Source organism: Ambystoma mexicanum, chromosome 2p (assembly GCF_040938575.1).
Source record: "Ambystoma mexicanum isolate Mex_15411 chromosome 2p, UKY_AmexF1_1, whole genome shotgun sequence".
In the NCBI taxonomy this organism is placed as follows: domain Eukaryota; kingdom Metazoa; phylum Chordata; class Amphibia; order Caudata; family Ambystomatidae; genus Ambystoma; species Ambystoma mexicanum.
The window spans coordinates 1005453245-1005475067 of record NC_090923.1 but is presented as its reverse complement, the minus strand read 5'-3'; the positions used below and the strand labels follow the sequence as shown (position 1 = coordinate 1005475067).

The 21823-nt window shown below is 49.2% G+C and overlaps 1 protein-coding gene across 2 annotated transcripts in view; it reads right to left on the bottom strand.

Annotated features, from left to right (window-relative positions):
- Positions 1–21823, bottom strand: part of OVOL1 (ovo like transcriptional repressor 1) — a 784221-nt gene that overhangs the window by 429291 nt on the left and 333107 nt on the right. For both annotated transcript variants that reach the window (XM_069644823.1, XM_069644824.1), the window contains exon 2: positions 4267–4422. The gene's annotated coding sequence lies outside the window, so the exon portion shown is untranslated. The remainder of the gene's footprint in view (positions 1–4266; positions 4423–21823) is intronic.

Genomic DNA, 21823 nt, shown 5'->3' with positions numbered 1-21823 from the left:
AAGAGATCCCTGACTTCAATACATGGACTATTGATAAATGTGCCTCTCTGAAAAATAGAAGTGCACAATTTGTGTACAAACTTTCAAAATGTTTGACCAGTGAATGTTCTGTTACAACAAGCTATTTGCAGTTATTTTGTGGGTTACCTTGAATTCTTTGTTTCAATGGCCTTATATGTTAGGATTGTGTGTAAAGTTGCAGTGATCTATTTGACAAAACAGTGAAAAATGTGAATTATGTTTTGATGTTATGGTTGTTGGTTGATAATAAAGCACTCACCATAATAAACCTAGTAAACTATTTCTGTTGCATTTTTCTCCATGCAATATGTATATGCCATTACTGAGACCTGTGCATTCCACGTGTTGCAACTTTGAGCAACTGAAGCAATGGCAACTCAGCGAGGCAGACAGCCATTAGAGGTAGGACAAATGTTGCATTAATTAAGTGGTTAAAAACTAAAGTAATATTTTAGCTTAGTTTCCCCCTTTCAGAAAATGCCTAAAATCCCACCTTAGTAAGAGGATGAACACATGTGAATGCCAGTAACAGGATGACAAACATATGTTTCTATCATTACTGATTATATAATGAATTAATTTCTTTATGCATACACCATAGTACCAGCTATTCTCAATACAAGCTGCTGTAAAATACACCATCACACTTGCACACGTAAGAATAATGTACCACCATTAATATTTAAAACCTAATGCTTTTTTTCATATTTCGGTGGGTTTGTTGGACAGTAAATTGCACATTTTGTTGGCCATTTTTCCAAAGGTTTAGCAGGGGGAGAACCCCCCGTAACCCCCCTTGGGGGGGGGTCGCGCGCTCGCTATAAATTCGCCCTGAGAAATTTACGCCCCACCAGCTTTCAAACTCACCAGCTGCCACTGGTGGTGGAGATGTACAGATGCATGTATGTCTGGTGGCCTGTGTGCATGTGTTCTACACTCCCATGTTGCATGTGATGTCAGGCTAACCTTCGGATGCTCATGCTGTTGTATGTGTATGGATGGTGCTGTCTGCTGCAACATCCCTGTTAATTTGCGCATGTGTGTGGGTTCAAATGATATGTGTGTTGGGGAGTGTGATGCCATCTGTGAAGTTTGACCCTGCCACTCATGCGCAACTGTCATGTGTGTATCAGACCATTCGACAGTGCCCTGATGCCTGTGTTCTGTCTCTACCTGTCTACAGCGTCAATTGATGAAGAGGGTGGAGACGGTGCTGTGGAGCACAGCGGCAGGGATCCCACCGTCAGCCAGAGACGCAAGGCCCAGCTCCCCTTCCGGGTTGTCATCTCTTCGGGGAGTGAGGAGTCTGGTACCGCGTCCGCAGCTGCCGAGGGTAGGTCCAAGAGGCGGACGTCGGAGGTGGACTCCTCGGCAGCAGAATGAGTACCTATTCCATCAAGTACCCTGCCCCCTTCTAGCCAATTGCCCAGGACAATTGTTGAGTGAACCTCCCATAGCCCATTTTTCATTGGTGCCATGGTTGGGAGGCCAGCAAAGGCTAAGGGCGGCAAAGCTGGGCATCCTCCCAGGGCTGGACATGGTTGGGCACGTGGGCGCGAGGACCAGGGAGGACAGGGTGGCCAGGATGGCTACTGGGTTGGAAGAGGCAGGGGTGCCCCTCTGGGACGGGATGCCCAGCCACGTGCTGGTGCAGACATGCCCCCAACCCCTGTGGTTCCTGGTGATGCAGCTGTTGCATCACAACCTGGCACCCATATCACCCAACAGCAATTTACATCTGCTGTCACAGGCCCACCGGTGGTCGTATCTGCAGGTGCAGCTGTGGACACCTCCACCTGGGCTCTGGGTCAGGCAGCGCATGTTACGTTGTGTGACGGGGATTCCCAGGACGATTTCCATCTTGTCCGTAGGGTGGGCTCATGTGCGTCCACTGTGGCTGTGACTGTGGCACAAATATCTGGGGCAGTTATGACATCCGCTGCCCCAAGCAGCCGGGCGGTGGTAACTGCATGTACAGATGCAGCCAACACCACCCCGGCAGTGACTCAGACCCAAGCCAGACCTTCTGTCCTCATACCAACACCCACTGCCTTGGTCCAGTCCACCAGTGCCACTGCCCCCACTGATCACAGCCACATTGCCCCCTCAGGGTCAGTAACAATGTCCAAAAGGAGGAAGCGTGCTCCTGCACAAGAGCCTTTCTGCAATCAGGAACTGGACTTCCTTGTGGACTACGTGTCGTGACATCAACGCGATATGCTTGTGGGCCCACAGTGCCATACAACACATCACCAGCGTTGGGTCCACTGGCAGCATGTTGCGGATGGTGTGACATCCATGGGATTCCAGATGCGCACAGCTCAGGACGGCTACAAGCGCTGGAATGACCTCAGACACAGTGCTAATCAAAAGCGTGCCTCCAGCTACAACATGTCTCTGGTGACTGGTGGTGGGCCACACCAGAGGAAGATGAACTCACTCAGCATGAGGAGATCGCTTCAGAGTTCATCCCGGAAGAACAAATCCGTGGAGTGGGAGAGAGGATGGATTATGATGCATCATCTGGTGAGTATTGATGCGTGTAACTCAATGACATGTGTGTTTGGCATGTGTGACCCGCCCAACTGCAAGTAGGCTCTTTCCTATCTTCAATCTCCCTCACCACCCGTGTTGTTCAGCAGGGGTCTGACCTCTTGGCCCCAATTCATGGAGAGCAAGTGGCAGCTCTTAACTACTGCATTATCATTTTTTTGTACAAGTTCCAGTGCTATGCTGATGACAACCAACTCATTTCCTGCCTGACCTTGGCCACCTCTTGTCCCTCCCTTATTTCTGATTGCCTCATTGGCATTTGCTTTTGGTGTACTACCAATGGTCTCTGTCTGAATGCCAGCAAGTCTGGCATCCTCCTCATCGATGCACCTTTTCGATCCTTTGCAATCAATCTCTGGCCAGCCCCACTTGGCCTTCCTCCTGCCTCCACCTGCAAGGCCAAGAACCTCAGGGTCACCTTTGACTCAACACATCCCTTTTACACACACATTTGTGACGTATCTTGGAATGGATTAACGTCTTGCTCCGCCACCTCAAAGGTACTGTGCCCTCCCTAACATTCTCCTACATGCTCACAGTCTGTCAAGCTATGGTTCATTCAAGGTTGGGGTACTGTGACAGTGTCATTCAATATTCGACCTGCCTCCACCCACGGGGGCCTATGGAGGAAGATGACACAGAGTCATCCAGGTTGGTGGTGGGTTGGTTGAGGAGGAGGCCGTGGAAGGCCCACGCATGGGGCCTTGAGGGGGGCATTCCACTGGTGCTAGTGGTGCAGTCCAGGGGCAGGGACAGGAGGCAACACAGGCCACCGCAGAGGTGCCTGTGTGTAATCCTGTCCCCAATCCTGTGACTGCATCATCCCGCACCAGCAGGGATGCCCTCGTCCAGACTCATTTTCAGGGAGGTGATGGGGGAACAACAACTGCGGACGTGGCTATCCCGGACCGGGTTGAGCCTGTCCTAGCTGTGGTGGCGTTGCGTCAACGTGGTATTCGGGATGACGTGCAGGGTTCTATTATACACAACTTTGCTGTACTTATCATCAACCAGTACAGTTGAGTATAATTGCTGACGTTATCTATGCATGCATTAACACACATGCCCATTAGCAAATGTGAAACTAGCCACACAGTACGTATTGCAGCTTGTTTGGCAAATTAGTACTTACGGAAGAAATGAGGCAAGTTTGTTCTGTTAAAACTGTTCTAAAAACATTGTTTACAATGTAGGGAGATTTTTCTGACTGCATCACACAACCCCAACCCCTCCCAAGCACTGTGGGAGCAATGGTGAAGATTAGAAAGAAGGTATTCTGATGTTTGAAAAACTGTGGGATTGTTCAGCAGTAAAACAAATTACTGTATACCATTCAACTGGAAGATATCAGGACATCATGAGGTAAGTGGGAACCACCACCCAATCCTATCCTTCGAAAAACAATTTCCAAATGGACAGGTTTGCTTCAGTTGAACCATAAGCAGGCCTTTTTGCATTATATGTATGACTTTACATTTTCACATGCCACCCTCTCAGCTAGTCATAGATGCCATTCTGTAGTTTGTACTGTTCATCAGATTTTCCCCCACCTCATTGATCCCCACAAACATGGGCTTCTTTTAAAAAAAAATGTAAACAAGATAGCTGTGTGCCTTCTTTACTACAGATGAACACAAACAGAGTTGGAGTGCCCTGAGCATCAAACCCTACAAAAGACTCATGCTAGCTCACCTCGTTCTGGAGAATGGTCACTGCAATGAACTCCTTTGCAGGCTATGGGAAATCCAAAATCCCAGAAGGTGCACGGTGGAGGTTGAAGTCGATGTTTTTAGTTTCACAATTACCCTGGACTGGTTGGATTTGTTCATGTAAGGTGTTGCTGATGGTCTGTAAAGAGAAAGCGAGAGACTGATCTGAGAAAGGGCAACATAGGCTCAGAGCAGTATTAAAATGCTTTTCACACATGAAGGAGAGAGAGAGTTAACTGCTTGTAACATTGAAGCTGCACCAGAATAATCATTAGTACAATGTGTAAAAAAAGTACCAGCAGCTACCACCATGTGCCAGTCATCAGTTGTATAACGCTGCAATATATACATTTTTGTAATGTTTTAAAAGCGCACTTTTAAAGCCCCAGAACGAAAACTTTTCATTCTGGTGCTTTAAAAGTGCGCTTTGCAGCGCTCACATTACAAAATTAATTTGCTGCAGCCCTTCTGGCACCCGATTTATAAGCACTCTGCGTGTCCTTCGCTGAAGTCCTGTTAAAAACAGCATTGGCAAAGCTAGTGAGATCCTGTTCAAACACAAGCATTGACAAAGCCAACATTTTGGCCTTGTGCTTACGGTGTAAGCTTCTGCCAGCCACTGCTATAAGATCATGATGCCCAGGAACTTGCACCATGTTTCTGCTTCAGTTAATTCTGCTACAGCTGTGCCTGGCAAGTGCCTTTCCCATGCTTACACAAAAGTCCAAACTGTTGGCATTGCCATTGCTTTTTCCTCATAGCAGGGGACGCGCACTCTTGCAGGGATAAAAGGCGAAGGCTTATGAAAGGAGCCGGGCGGGCAGAAGTTGCTCACGTGCTCATCTATCAAGTCCTTATGACTCTGCGATTCAGCAAATGGCTTGTGTAAAGAGGGAGCGCTAGAAATCCCTAACTACAGAGTTATTTGAGACTTAACATTGGAAGAGTCATGTCATGCCTATCCATATCGTGATGTAGTCCGCAGCAGAACCCTGTGCATGTAAGAGTAAATGGCAGCAACAAAATAAATGTGCACCCTGGGTCTAATGATGCTAGGCCTGGCCACCAGCCGTGCCGGGCCTCGCCCTCTCCCTGCCAGGGCTCTCCCTGGTGACTTGTGCCGTTTTATATTTTCGGCATTTTTTTTCGAAAAATGCTGAAAATATAAAACGGCACAATTAGCATGATGCGGGAGTGGTCGCGGGCCGCGGCTGCCTAGTATGGGCAGCAGCAGCACGCCAGCCTGCGCCTTGCAGAACGGTCCGTGGGCACGGCCCGGGGGTAAAGAAAGTAGGCCCAGGCAGCCCCCGCCTTGATGGTATCGGGCGGCCTGCTGCCACCAAGGCCCCGGCCCCAGAGTTGACGGCAGTCAGCTCAGCAACACTAAAAGACTTGTAGGTCCTGGCCTACACGTCGTTCAATGTTGACTGGGGCCGTGGAGGTGGACCACATAGTTTGGGCCCGAGGAGTGTAAGTGTAATACAGTGTTACACTCCCCGGGCCCAAACTACAGAAACAAGTTATATCTGGGTACTTACCGCGGCGCCGGCAAGCAAGCTCATGGACCAGGGCAGGCCTGTCTCTGCTGGGCTGGTGGTGGTCTCAGACTCTGCAGCAGCTTAGAGTCAGCAGTCGCGTTGTGACTTGTGTCGTTGTTGACTCGTTGTCCTCAAAGAAAGAGAGACGTGTGAAGGTGGCGCAAGTGCACGCACACACCCTGCGCCGTCAGTAATCGGCTGCATAGATACAGTAATGTCATTGGCTGGCAAACAGCAGGGGAGGGAATTTAATTTCCTAAGTGCGCTGTTTGCGCACATTCTATACTGGCAGGGCCACCCCTGAAGCGCCCCGCCAGCCTTCTAATTAAAGGCGCTATGTGGAGTGTGTGGAGCTACGAACTCCACGCACTCTACTATTGAAAAAAGAATACTACATTGGGACGCGCCCCGCTGTGAATGCTGGGCCCGGATTGTTATACACATACACTATTGTTACCTTGCCACAGCCCCCCGCATTGTTGGCAAAGGAAATGCAGCATCTTCTAGAAGCTAAAAGAGATTCAATCAGAGAAGTTTTCTGATTGAATCTCTTTTAGCTTCTCTCTTTCTTTTCTGGGGGGGGCGGCGCCCGGCCGCCCTATGATAGCAGCCGCCACTGTCCACCACCTGTCACAGTGAAATCATCGGCAACCATGTCACATCTGCCAATCAGCCTCCTACATGTCGGTGTCACATGCATCCATGGTGTATCACATTCGCACACATGTCAAACACACACACACACATGTATGTCGTGTACGTACATGAAGGTGGAACCAGCATCCATGTGTCACACCCTAACCATGCCACAGTACATACACAGAAATGCTAACATGTGTGCATCCCCACATGCATTTGTGCATCATGCTTTTCAACACATATACCATTGATGTGCCTCACACATGACTGCACTCACATGCAGCAGGCTCATGTCCCTGTACATACACATCCATACATGGGCCTTTCAAGACATATGTCCAACCTGCACACTCCTGGCACACCTCAACATGCACTGCGTCCAATCAGTATGCATGGACATTTACTGCTCGACTCCGGACGCGTCTGCCTCTGAAGGACCTGCAGGTGGAGCGCTGGCTGTATGAGTTCCAGGACCCTCATCTGGATGTTGGTTAGGCCTACCCGGCACCCCTCTGCATGTGCTGCCTTCAAGAGGCGCCGGGTCTTGCTGAGGGTCCTGGACCTGAAGTCCTCCCAGCGCTTCTGACGTGTTGCATGTCGCGGGCTGCCACCCCCTCCGCGTTGATGGCAGCCACAATGTCCTTTCAGATCCTCTTCCGCCCTTCATTGTCGGTGAACTTCCGAAGAGGGCATCATAATGCCCCAGGACTTGCTCCACCAGGATGCCAACTTCATTGGCAGTGAAGCTGGCAGCCCTCTGCCTCTCTGCTGGGGGGTGGCCACTGTTGCCAGATGGTGTTGTGTCAGACATGGCAACCCCTGAGGCAGGTGTGGGTGGGCAACTGGGTCCTGGGGCTGGGCTGTGGAGCGATGGAATACCAGTCGGGAGGCTTCTTTTCCAGCAGGGGTGGTCACAGCAACTGGACTCCTGCAGATGGCTGACGTGCAGGCACCAAATAGCAGGGCACATGGCCAGCAGGCAGGCAGGCAGCATCAGATGGCAGGTGGGAGCGTGCTCCGGACTCTGGGGGGCAGGAAAATGGCCTTCTGGGCAGGAGCGTGGTCTTCTGTGTGTTGTGGCGTGGCCGGCTTGATACAAAGTGAATTGGCACATGAAAAAACTGCACGTCAGTGTGTAATTTGAGGAAAGGCCCTTAGTGCATAAGCGCGTATGTGACGTGATACGCGCGGGCGTTTCCCTCAGCACGGATGCATCCGCACGTGCAAAAAAATCACGTCCGCGTGTGAATGCGTGTAATTCGGGGCCTAAGCATGTAAGCGCGTATGTGACGTTATGCGCACGGGTGTTGCTCTCTGCATGGGTTAAAGGTCAGGGCGGGCCAGCAAAACAGTGTACGTGCTGTTCATGGAGACCGACGCGTGTGTTTACTCTGCTGGAATCACACGTGATTACTTCACAGCGTCTGAAGTCCGTACCTCTTCTTTTGGTGGGGTGTTGCCTACGCGCACAAGCACGTTTATTTTTAGTTTGTTTTTCCACGTAAGGCAGACGGTGAGTCGCATATGCTTTTTTCCCACTGTGGTTCCCCCTGTGCATGCGTACCGTTTAGATGTCATTGTAGCCTGCGTGTTCCACGCGTACATGTTTTTTGTGTTCCTGGGTGCCACACCGTACTGCTGGAGGTAATATTCACGCATGTGGGCTACCGGGGTCGCGTGCACAATTTATTTATTGTTTCTAATTTCCTGAGCTTACATTTCGTTTTATTTTTTTCTTTTCTTTTTGGGGGTGCCCGAGCATTGCGTGACCCATCATTTCTCCCCAGGGGTCACAGACAGCCTTTCAGGGGCACTGGGGTACCTATTCCATCAAGTACCCTGCCCCCTTCCAGCCAATTGCCCAGGACAATTGTTGAGTGAACCTCCCATAGCCCATTTTCCATTGGTGCCATGGTTGGGAGGCCAGCAAAGGCTAAGGGCGGCAAAGCTGGGCATCCTCCCAGGGCTGGACGTGGTTGGGCACGTGGGCGCGAGGACCAGGGAGGACAGGGTGGCCAGGATGGCTACAGGGGTGGAAGAGGCAGGGGTGCCCCTCTGGGACGGGATGCCCAGCCAAGTGCTGGTGCAGACATGCCCCCAACCCCTGTGGTTCCTGGTGATGCAGCTGTTGAATCACAACCTGGCGCCCATATCACCCAACAGCAATTTACATCTGCTGTCACAGGCCCACCGGTGGTCGTATCTGCAGGTGCAGCTGTGGACACCTCCACCTGGGCTCTGGGTCAGGCAGCGCATGTTACGTTGTGTGACGAGGATTCCCAGGACGATTTCCATCTTGTCCGTAGGGTGGGCTCATGTGCGTCCACTGTGGCTGTGACTGTGGCACACATATCTGGGGCAGTTATGACATCTGCTGCCCCAAGCAGCCGGGTGGTGGTAATTGCATGTACAGATGCAGCCAACACCACCCCGGCAGTGACTCAGACCCAAGCCAGACCTTCTGTCCTCATACCAACACCCACTGCCTTGGTCCAGTCCACCAGTGCCACTGCCCCCACTGATCACGGCCACATTGCCCCCTCAGGGTCAGTAACAATGTCCAAAAGGAGGAAGCGTGCTCCTGCACAAGAGCCTTTCTGCAATCAGGAACTGGACTTCCTTGTGGACTACGTGTCGTGACATCAACGTGATATGCTTGTGGGCCCACAGTGCCATACAACACATCACCAGCGTTGGGTCCACTGGCAGCATGTTGCGGATGGTGTGACATCCATGGGATTCCAGATGCGCACAGCTCAGGACGGCTACAAGCGCTGGAATGACCTCAGACACAGTGCTAAGCAAAAGCGTGCCTCCAATTACAACATGTCTCTGGTGACTGGTGGTGGGCCACCACCAGAGGAAGATGAACTCACTCAGCATGAGGAGATTGCTTCAGAGTTCGTCCCGGAAGAACAAATCCGTGGAGTGGGAGAGAGGATGGATTATGATGCATCATCTGGTGAGTATTGATGCGTGTAACTCAATGACATGTGTGTTTGGAATGTGTGACCCGCCCAACTACAAGTAGGCTCTTTCCTATCTTCAATCTCCCTCACCACCTGTGTTGTTCACCAGGGGTCTGACCTCTTGGCCCCAATTCATGGAGAGCAAGTGGCTGCTCTTAACTACTGCATTATCATTTTTTTGTACAAGTTCCAGTGCTATGCTGATGACAACCAACTCATTTCCTGGCTGACCTTGGCCACCTCTTGTCCCTCCCTTATTTCTGATTGCCTCATTGGCATTTGCGTTTGGAGTACTACCAATGGTCTCTGTCTGAATGCCAGCAAGTCTGGCATCCTCCTCATCGATGCACCTTTTCCATCCTTTGCAATCAATCTCTGGCCAGCCCCACTTGGCCTTCCTCCTGCCTCCACCTGCAAGGCCAAGAACCTCAGGGTCACCTTTGACTCAACACATCCCTTATACACACACATTTGTGACGTATCTTGGAATGGATTAACGTCTTGCTCCGCCACCTCAAAGGTACTGTGCCCTCCCTAACATTCTCCTACATGCTCACAGTCTGTCAAGCTATGGTTCATTCAAGGTTGGGGTACTGTGACAGTCTCATTCAATATTCGACCTGCCTCCACCCTCCACCACTAATCCGGTACAGGACTGCAAGACGTGTCCTTGGCCTCAAGCCCTGGAATCCCATCTTTCCAGCTATGTGACCCCTTCAGACCCTCTCCATTGTGCACAAGGTTTTTTTGGGAGTCGGTAGAAAATACCTTTGACAATCCCTCTACCAATTCCTCCCCCCTTGGGTCCTTTGCTCCTATACCCCACACTCCCTCAAGGTCAGTCGTTAATTGAATAAATAAGGTAGGAGCAGATCTGTGTGTACAGCTGGGAGCTCGCTTTTGAACAGCCAACTGGCCACATTAAATCTTGAGGAGAAATATATCTGCTTCTGGAAGCACCTCAACACCTTCCTTCTTGCTCCTGCATTAGCCCCTCTTCTACCCAGCTGAACAGTTTCCTCTGTTGGCACTGTGCCCCTGCACACACTCTGTCCATCGGTTCAGGTACCCGCTCACCCTGCTTGCCTGCTGCACTGCCTATAGGCCTCACATATCAATGGGTCCAGTGCTTGTCCCCATACAGTCCAGCACTCTTTGTCTGCACTCATCAGATTTGCCCTGTCCAAATCATCTTGCACTTGCCACTTGCTGGCTGCACTACCACTTTTTGAATGGACATTCTATCATTGCACTTCATTTTCTTTCTTTGGTCTCCTCTGTTTGGCACGTTCCCCTTCTCCCCCTTCCTGGGTCTTCAACCCTTTATCCCTTCTCCATGCACTAGCATGTTCTGTATGTCACTGTGCCCAGTATGATAGTTGTTTTGAATTCCTTTTCTCCCTTGCTCCCCTCCCTTTGCTTGTTTGTGCTCTGAGCCACTTGTGTACGAGTGCAATCTTGATGAGATGTCACATCATGGCATACGCATCCTTTGTCCTTGGTGCAGTGTGGCTCACTCTGAGTGTGCTGATGGCAGTGGCTCCTCATGCACATATGTGCAGGATCATGTCACATGTGCATTCCATGCATGCCCCTAGGTGTCCTTCACCACCTGCTCATTGTTGTATTTGTCCAGGATGATCCAAATGTCATCTCATTTGGACAGCCATGTCATGCTTACTGTAGGTCTGTGTGTCATCATGCACGTCTTTGAGCTGTGCACATCTGTATCATGGCCATGGCTCCCCCAGTTACAGGCCCATGAACACTTTTCAACTGGTGTTGTCTTCTACATGCATGGATGTACTATGGATGGTTCCTCAACTCTCCTCCATCATGTCCACTTCTCATTGGCTGTAGAGACATTTGACTGACTAAATGCAATAAACGCACACCTACACTGTCTGGCAATGCACAGTTCTGCATGGAACATGTCATTGCCATGCAGTACCTCCCTGCTATTGGCCATAGGGCGGTGTTTCACGGAAACCATGCTACCTGGTGCATGCCATTTGCACATAATGGCTGCAATTGCCGTTACACTGCCATAATGTTTGAATATTGTCATCACTACGTACATCTTGATGTTGTAAGTTGAGGGGCTACACATGCACTGCAACACACACACCCACTCCTGTGCCAAGTTAAGCCCTTCAACGTGCAATCATGATGGTGTTGTGTGATGTTGACCTGACGTGTATGTACCCATGTCCCTCCCATCACAGTATGGAAATGCACTAGCGCAGGTGCCTCCTATGACACATGTACTGTGCATAGTTGATTGTAGTTGAGTGCTGCACATGAACATGCATGTTACATGTATCATGGTGTGTTCGGTTACATTTCTAGCTGTGTCTATCTGTGTGGTAACACATGCTTATGCTAGGTGCAGACTATTTGTTACCATCTCTCATTTTGGCATTGGATGTATGTCCTCTAGAGGTTGTGTGTGATGCAGGTGATGTGCAACATACAATACATGTGTTGCATTCACATTTTGCACACATCCTTTACTGCTTTTGGGATGGCCCTGCATTGCAATGCTACTGGATGCATGTTGGGGTTTGATTTGCCTGTGACATGGCTGTTTCATTATTTGTCTGTCAATGTTGTGAACTGTATGTGTGTGGTATGTGCTACTGACGTGCGTGTTCTTGTTTCTCTTTTTTACGTTGCAGGTGATGACCCACTGGCGGCAGAGGATGAAGATGTCATCCCAGACACGGTTGTCAGTTCACTTGACCAACCAGGCACCAGTGGTGGGCATGGGGTGGCAGCCCACGAGAACCCACAGGTGCTCTAGGCCATTGTGTCCAGAGCTGACTCTGAGTCAGGCTCTGATGTATCCTCTGATCACTATGTTGAGCCGGATCTGCTTCATGACGTGTCATCGCCGGTAGGTGATCCTGTGTCAGATGGTCTTCTGTCTGCAACACCTGCAGTAGGGGGACAGGCAGGGTTGGAATGTCCACCTGTGGTGGTTACGGGTGCACGGTCACACTCAACACCAGTTGGCCATGTTCCTGGGGCATCAGGACGATGGAGGAATGCAGTCCTGCAGCCGCGGGTGGCACCAACCCAGCAAGGACCACGGCTCCTTGGGCCCAGCAGGTGTGGTGTCCGACGGCGCGGTGGCCGTGTGCCACCGGGGTCAACTGAGCTGGAGCGTTCCATGATTACCATAGCACAGCAACAGGGGGGAGCAGTATAGATGATTGCTCAAGGTATGGAAAGGGTGGCCCATTCCATCCTCCCCTCTGTTAGGCAAATGGTGCTCCATCAGCGGGCTACGCAGTCCACGTGCCGCTCACTCAGGCTGGGCATGACGGCGTATGACAGGGCGTGCCGGGCTGAAATGGTAGCGCTGCGTGAAACACTTAATGCTCAAGCAGAGGGACACCATGAAGCCCTGAGGGTGGAACAACAAGCCCTCCGATCTACTCTAGCTGACCTCATGATGGATCAGAGTAGGCAGACAGAAGACAGGTTTGAACAACTTGAAAGAACCATCTCGGCTGAACTCCGTGCAAGCCGGGAGTCACTCCGTTTGTCATGTGAGGCCATGCAAGCAGAACTCCGTCTCACACGTCAGTCCCTGCAGGAGGAAGCATGTGTGACACGTGAGGTAATGCATGCTGACCTCAGTCTCATTGCCCAACAGGACCTGGCTTACCAGACCCGCATACTTGCTGCCATTGAGGGGCCAGGCGTGGCTAAGCGTAGTGAGTCAACTGCACCACCTCCACCTTCTGATTCAGATCCAGAGGGTAATGATGACAACCTATCTCCCACATAGGTTGGGCCGTGCAGGCGCTGAGCTCAGTGAGGTTTTTTTTTTTTACCTCAACATCTACACATGTGGGTGTAGAGGTGCACCTTGTATCTCCCCCCTCCTGATTCCTGCCCCCTACCCCGGGTCATATATGGCAATTTTTGATTTTTTTTCCTGCACATTTTTTTTTCCAGCAGTTTTTATTCTGATAATATTTTTGATTTTTCATCCGAATTGTATGGTTTTTGGTAAGTATGTTTTCTTTTCATTTTAATTTTTCATTTTATTTAATTTTTCCGTTGTTTTACTGTTCTTTTTCAATGATTTCACTTCGCTTTTTATTTGTTATGTTTTTTCTGGTTTTCTTCTATTTTATTGATTTTGCTTTTGTTTGTTTTAATTTTTTTATTTCAATTGATTACTTGATTTAATTTGTATTTTCTTTAGAATTATTTTTTTTTCAATTTTATTTTGTCTATTGTGCATACATGTGACAATGTGGTGCTTTGTGGCATCGGAAGGCATCCACTGTATGTTCCTGCTGGGCCCATTCAGGCTTGTCTTGTGTATGTGTTTTGCTTGGGGTCCTGACACATATGCTACTCCTGCTTCCCTTTTCCATGGGCTCGCAAGGATGGCTCGGTGTAACAGCATATCACACATGGACATTGGGCTTCCGTCATATCTGTGGCCAGCCTGCAGTTCTACTTGTGTGTACACCCCTATTGGGTATTCCAGATGGGTTCTCCAATGCATGTCTGCACTTAACTTTGGTGAGTATTAAGCTGACTGTGCATTTCATCATGTTGCTTGAGATGTTTGTTATGTATTGAATGTCTATGTTGATGCACTTCCTGCTGTAGCTGCTACCATGCACCCTTTGGCTGCATACAACACACTGATGGTGGGAGGGGTCCATGTGCTGAGAATGTTGAATTGGGACAGTTTTCCAATAGTGATTTTGATATGCCACATGAAGGCTGCACGCTGAGTTACCCCTGTCACCACGCATTTCAACAAACACCCATTCCTTGCTAGCACCACTTTGGACATTTCCTAGCCCTGGCTGGTGTTTGGATGTGACATCTGAGTTGTGACTACATTGTTTGTCATTTAAATGTTCAGTTTGTGTCCTGGACCTGCTGCCCCCCCCACTGTTTGCACTTGGCCCTTGTGACAATCCGGCCAACCAGGATGCTTGAGCCTGCTACCACTATCAAAAGCCCACTAAGGTGGCCCTGTCTAGACCTGTCCACATGCCTTCTCAGTCACTTGAATACCCCCCTGTACCCTCTGCCCCTGTCAGTGTCCCTCTGTCTCCTCCCCTTCATCATCACATCCCCTACTCTCCTGCACCATCAAGTTTCCCTCTGCCCCCTGTGTGTGATTTCTGTCACCATCTTCCCCATTGGTCATTTTGAGCTTGGCCCCCTCCTCCCTTCTCTCCTCCCTCTCCCTCTCCACCACACTTTGGCCTCCTCCTTGTACTCTGGCTGTCATTTTCAACCACTAGCCCAATTGCCATTGGCCATGGTGATATAAAGGTGCTTGTTCTTTGCAGACATTTGCCCTTCTGCCTCTGTCCTTCCACACCCCACCTTCACCATTTTAAGTATTATTTTGCCAGTTAATTTGATCATTAGTGCCTCCACCACTGATTACAGGTCATCTCTTCCCCCTCTCCCTTCTGTCTTGCTTCTCCGCCTCCCCAGCACTATGTTGATTCTTTGTAGACCTGTCACAGTTTGTCACTTGTTTTGTTACTCTCGTTACTCTCCCTTCTCTTCCGTCACTCCCCTCCTTATGTGACTCCTGCACTGCGACTATTCCCATCAGGCATAGGAATGTTGATGCTAGTTATGTCATCCTACATTCCCTCCCTAGGCTCTCCCTTATTGGTCCAGGCAATTGTAATATGTACTTTGCTTTTCCAGTTCATTCTCACACTGTGGACTGTTTGAAGGACATGTAGGAATGTACTGTTCTTCTTCCTTATTCACTCCCTCATTGATGCGCTTTGATGAAGTTTGTGTGTTGTTCATTTAATCGATTTCTATGAATCAGTGATGGGTCACTGTCTGCCATTGCCGATGTGGTGTACACTGTACATGATATGTTCTGCTGGTCAATGGCTGATGCAATGTAGTGATTTCTTTTGAGGTGTCGGGATGGGTGTGGTTTGAGACACAGGGGGGTCTTTGGTGCTATGTTCATATGTGCTGTGTACGGGACACTGGCATTCACTTCGTTTCACATGCATGTATTCTAGGCATGTCCATATGGACGAATACACTTAGGCAACACCCCCCAACTACATTGCACCCAGATTGCCTACTCATGCATGCTGTGTCACGACAATCCATGTTCACTTCCGAGTCATTAATCGTGTACATGATTGACAGGGTAATATTTGGTTGTATGCCATTTTTTGAAATGATGCAGAGGGGTTTTCACCAATGCAATGCACACTCACTGTGCTGTGCAGTGTGTAGTGTTTGATATGGCCATTTGCTATTGTCCAGTGTGCATGGCAAAAGGTATTCAGAGTTTTGTTGCTGGAACGACTGGTGGCATGCATTTGTAGCATCGTTTTCAGGGTGCAAGGTTTTGGTCACTCCTTTCTTCCGATTCCATGTGAGGTATAATTGTCTGGTGCCTATTTACATTTCTCACATGGCACTTCATGACTATTGTGTCATGTGTTGTGCATATGGTTGGATGTTTTGACGTTGCATGCCATGGTATGGTGTGGCAGTCAGGGTTGAGGAGTGTTGGGAGGGTTTGGTGGCATGCCAGTCCTTTCATGCCCTGTTTAGCAACGGAGGGGAGGGAATGCCTTGAATGTGTTCCCTTTGGTCACATGGGATTGTTTGTGTTTAAGTAGCTAGGGATGCACAAAATGTGGCACTTCCGTGGACACATTCTCAAGGTGGTAAGGTAGTGACAGTTAACTGTCCCTTGCTCATCATCGATTGTGACCTGGTATGTGCTAGGCCTGTGTGCACTCCGCAGGGGTTGGAGTTTAGGTGAAAAATGTGGCAACAAGCTGGGTACGGGCTGCCTCGCCACATGCCCTTTCCCCTCCCATGCACACGGCCGTGCGGGTGGTTGGGGATGTGGGGGCACCACCATGTCCACCGGTACGCCATGCTGCATTGCAACATTGTGCAGGACAAATGCTGCCACAATGATCCTGCACACTCCTGGGGGTGCATATAGTAGCTGTCCACCAAAGCAGTCAAGGGAGAGGAAGCGTGACTTGAGCACTCCGAATGTGTGCTCCACTATGGCCCTGGTTGCAATATGGGCTGCGTTGTATCTTACCTGGGTTGGTGTGGTGGGGTTCCGTATGGGCGTCATCATGCAGCTGCTCATAGGGTAGGCACTGTCTCCTGGTAAGGTGATAATAGTTGTCATTTGTAGAGCTTGTGTATTTGTCTGTGTGTGACATGTATGCATGTGCACAGGCATTTGTACTCACCTAGGAGCCATGTGTCGCCATGCTTCCCAACTTCCAGGGCCTGGCTCAGGGCGGACATTCTGAATATGAAACTATCATGGGTGGACCCAGGGAAGTTTGCATATACAGAGGTGATGATTCCCTTGGCATCGCATACCACCTGCACATTGATGGAATGCCAGTGCTTGTGGTTTCGATAGATGTGCTCAGTGGCCCGAGGTGGACGTAGGGCCACATGGGTGCAATCTATGGCACCGAGCACTTTGGGGAAGTGTGCCACCCTGTAGAAGTTCAGGACCACTGCCTGCCTATCTGCAGGTGTTATGGGCATGTATATGTGTCATGAACCACTGTATGCGTCCCTTCTGGACTTGGTGGTCCCTGGCCCATAGGGGACTGAACTCAGCAGTACTCCGAACATGGCCGCTGAACGCGGAACGCTGTTTGCCAGTCTCCGCGTTGTACGCTCTACGCTCTACAAAGCAGACACGCCCCCGCGGCCCTGCGCGTCTCAACGTTACTGCTTGCAGTAGTCAGACGTGTGCGGCCGGAGTTCGTACAGCGATTACTTCTGATTCCTGGTTCCCGGTCCCCTGAATCTCCTCTTCTTTCATCCTTCCCCTTTTTCCTCACCTTGCATTTCCTGGATTGCCAGCGCATTCGTATCTCCGAGTGCGCTCCTCACCATTTCCTGGACTTTTTCCCCGACATCTGAACGCTTCCTGGAGTCGGGTCAAGAACCGCACACTGGAACCCGAGGATCCACGCACAGGGTTATACAAAACCTGAACAGTGCCAAAGAAGACATCTTCGAAGATCACGAACAAACAATCCAGACAGGTCAGAAGGGGGGAAACCTGTGACAGATTGAGACGCCAACAAACTGATACAGTTACGGAAATGTAGGCTGCAGTTCAAGACCTTATGCGCGGCATGCAGGAGTTAACAACAGAAGTTCAAAATCTTAAAGCTGAAAATGCGGCATTGAAACAATTGATCCTGTCACGTGACTCCGCAACCAAGGAAAGTGTGTTCTTGGGCGAAGTGGTGGATAAATATGATGGCTCTTCAAAGACCCTTTGCGGCTTCCTCGACTCATGTTTAGTACACTTCACCTTTAAGCCCTACTACTTCTCCACCCCCAGGGCAAAGGTGGGATTTATGATTTCACATCTCTCCGGAATGCATTAACTTGGGCAACTCCCTTAGTTAATTCGAGTGATGCCCTCCTGGATGACTATGATGTGTTCGTGCAGGCGCTAAAGACCATGTTCGATCGCCCAGAACAGGTTTACAGTGCCCAAGAACACTTATTGGACTTCCAACAAGGATCCCAGGATATGTTAACCTATGTGACACGCTTTAAACAACTTGCCAAGGAAGCAGACTGGTCCTCTGAGGCCTGTTTCACCCTCTTTCGAAGAGGTTTCAATGAAGAGATAAAAGACGAGCTAGCCAGGGTAGCTCGCCCAAGTTCCTTCCAGGCTCTCATGGATCTTTCCTTACAAATTGACTTTTGTATCCAGGAAAGAAAAACGGAAAAGAAGAAGACTAAAATACCCTACCAAAAGGCCTCTACAGAACTTTTCTCTAGACCTGAGCCTGCTTCTTCCCCGACCACGGACCCAGAACCCATGCAACTAGGAGCCTTCCGCGGACCCATAACTCCACAAGAAAGGATGCGATGGATTCACACTGGTTTGTGCATGTATTGTGCCTCTGATAAACATCTTGTGAGAGTGCCCTATTGCCCCTCCATGGCGTTCGAGAAACGCCAGCTCCTGATCCTAGATGGAGCACAGCTTCGGGAGAAAGATGTTTGCTCCACATCTATTCCATTCTTGAACTCTCCTGGACAAAACAATCTTGTGATTCTGCAGGCCTTTCTATCGCCTTCCAAGAAAGAATCTTATCCCATTCTGGCATTAGTGGATTGTGGGGCCATGGGGATATTCATAGATCATGATTGGGTCACTACCCATAACATTCCATATGAAACACGAGACATCCTGCAACCTGTAGAAGCCATTGATGGAAGACCTCTCTCTTCAGGACCCATTGCTCTTCAAACCAAAGAGATCCTGCTTTCTATAAACCAACATCAAGAGAGGATCAAATTTGACATCATAAGATCTGCCCATTACCCAATGGCACTGGGTATGCCTTAGTTACAGAAGCACAACCCCTACATCAACTGGGCAGCAGGATCCTTGTTTCTTGGTTCAGAACATTGTATGTCCCACTGTTTATCCCTAGATTCCTCGTCAAGATCCTCTGAAGACACGCAAACTACCAGCAAAGTCCATTCACTGTCTCGAATATCATCCAGGTTCCCAGGGCCTATCAGGATTATACTGATGTGTTTTCGACCGCCATAGTTCAAGCCCTTCCCCCTCACAGACCTGAAGACTGCGCTATTGATACTGAACCCCCAGCAGTGATTCCTTTTGGAAGGATGTTAATTCTATCAGAACCTGAGAAAAGAGCCCTCCGAGAATACCAGGATACCAACTTGGAAAATGGTACTATATGACCATCCAAATCCCCGGCGGGAGCTTCGTTGTTTTTTGTCCCCAAGAAAGACACCAAAGAGCTTAGGCCTTGCCTAGATTATCGTGGTCTTAACCAATGCACCCTCAAGGAGCGTTGCCCATTGCCCCTAATCTTGGATATCCTGGAAGCGGTAAGAGGAGCTGTAGTGTTCACGAAATTAGATCTCAGAGGTGCCTACCATCTGATCCATATAAAGGAAGGTGACAAATGGAAAACAGCCTTTAGAACACCCTTTGGTCATTTTGAATACTTGGTTATGTCCTTCGGACTTGCTAATGCCCCAGCGGTCGTCCAACGTTTTATGGACCGGGTGTTCTCCGACATGCTGTTCCTCTTCATCATAGTACACCTGGACACCATACTGATATACTCCAAGGACCATCTGAAGCATGAAGAACATGTTAAAGCAGTTTTACAACGTCTACGTGAACATAAGCTCCTGGCCAAACCCGAGAAATGCCTTTTCCATGTGTCTACTGTTCACTACCTCGGATTCGTCCTCAGCCCAGAGGGAATTGGAATGGACCGCTCAAATGTAGACTCCATTCTATCCTGGCCTGTTCCAACTACTGTGAAACAAATTCAATCTTTCCTGGGGCTTGCTAACTTCTACCGGAAATTCATACCTTTTTTCTCGGAGATTGTACATCCGATCATTACATTGTTGAAGAAGGATACACCCTTTCACTGGACAGCAGTCCAAGATGAGGTGTTTCAACGGTTAAAGTCGGAGTTCACACAAGCCCCCATCCTGGCCCAACCTGACATCGATCGACCCTTCCTAGTGAAAACTGATGCCTCTAACTACGCCATCGGGGCAGTCCTGAAACAGGAATTTTATGACAAGCCAGAACACCCCATTGCCTACCTTTCTCGCACCTTGACCCCTAGTGAAACCCACTTTTCTGTTTTGGAAAAGGAACTACTAGCCATCCGTCAAGCCTTCACAGACTGGCGTCATCTACTCCTGGGAGCGAAACATCCTGCTCAGGTCCGCACGGACCATCGGAATCTTCAAGTCCTTCAATCCCTGGAATGTAGGAACAGTCATCAAGCCCGTTGAGCATTCTTCTTTGCCCAGTACCAGTTTCAAATCCATCATGTTCCTGGAACAAACAATATAATAGCTGACGCCTTATCCCAACGTCCTGACTAAGAAAGTCTTGAAGACTTGACCCCTAGTGAAACCCACTTTTCTGTTTTGGAAAAGGAACTACTAGCCATCCGTCAAGCCTTCACAGACTGGCGTCATCTACTCCTGGGAGCTAAACATCCTGCTCAGGTCCACACGGACCATCGGAATCTTCAAGTCCTTCAATCCCTGGAATGTAGGAACAGTCATCAAGCCCGTTGAGCATTCTTCTTTGCCCAGTACCAGTTTCAAATCCATCATGTTCCTGGAACAAACAATATAATAGCTGACGCCTTATCCCAACGTCCTGACTAAGAAAGTCTTGAAGACTGATCATTCCCAAAGATGTTTCCCCACACAATATTTTTTGCAGAAGCAATCAGTCTCGTAGAAGACATTCGGATTCAAACTCAGTCCTCTGAAATCTGGAAGGAGTTTAACGGAAAGAATCGATGGAACCTCAAGACGAAGGGCGGATATTTATTCAAGGACAATTGCCTGGTCATCCCCACTCAGAGACTACGACAAAAGATCACAAGCCTATGTCCTGATACCCTTCATTCAGGACACCGTGGCAATACCAACACCCTCTGTATAATACAAAGACAGTTTTGGTGGCCGAAGATGAAGGATGATGTCCAGCTTTACATCCAAACCTGTGCAGTCTGCACTCAAAACAAGCATGACAACAAGAAACCGGCAGGTCTCCTGCTCCAACCAGCACTGCCAACAAGACATTGGGAATTCATCGCTGCAGACTTTATTGTGGAACTACCACCTTCCAGGGGATACACAACTATCATGGTTACCATTGATTTATTCACTCACATGGCTCATTGTACACCTTTATATAAACTACCATCCTCCTCTGAACTTGCCGGAATCTTCCTGGAGCACATATTCCGACTTCATGGACTACCTTCCAAGATCATATCTGACAGAGGACCCCAGTACATATCTCAGTTCTGGAAACTATTACGTCTCATACTAGGAATCCAACGTGCCCTATTCTCAGGTTATCATCCGCAAACCAATGGAGCTACTGAACACGTGAACCAAACTCTGGAACAATATCTTCGCTGTTTCGCCACCAAGGTCCAGGACGATTGGTCACTCTTGATACCTGTGGCTGAATTTGCCTGCAACAACTCGGATCACTCGGATGTCAAAACCAGTCCCTTCTTCTGTAGCCAAGGATTCCACCATTCGGTTCTACCATTCATTCTCCCACATCCTACCCCTGTTCCTACAGTTGACTCCTGGATTGAAACCCTCATCAATGTACACAAAGAAGCAAAAGAACACCTCGAAAAGGCCCGACAAACACCAAGCACTATGCAGACTCCAAAAGAAAACCAGGGCCCTCATACACAATAGGTGATAAGGTCTGGCTATCCTCGAAACTTCTGCCTCAACACTTACAACCAAACAAATTAGCTCCCTGGTACTATGGTCCTTTCTCCATAAAGGAAATCAT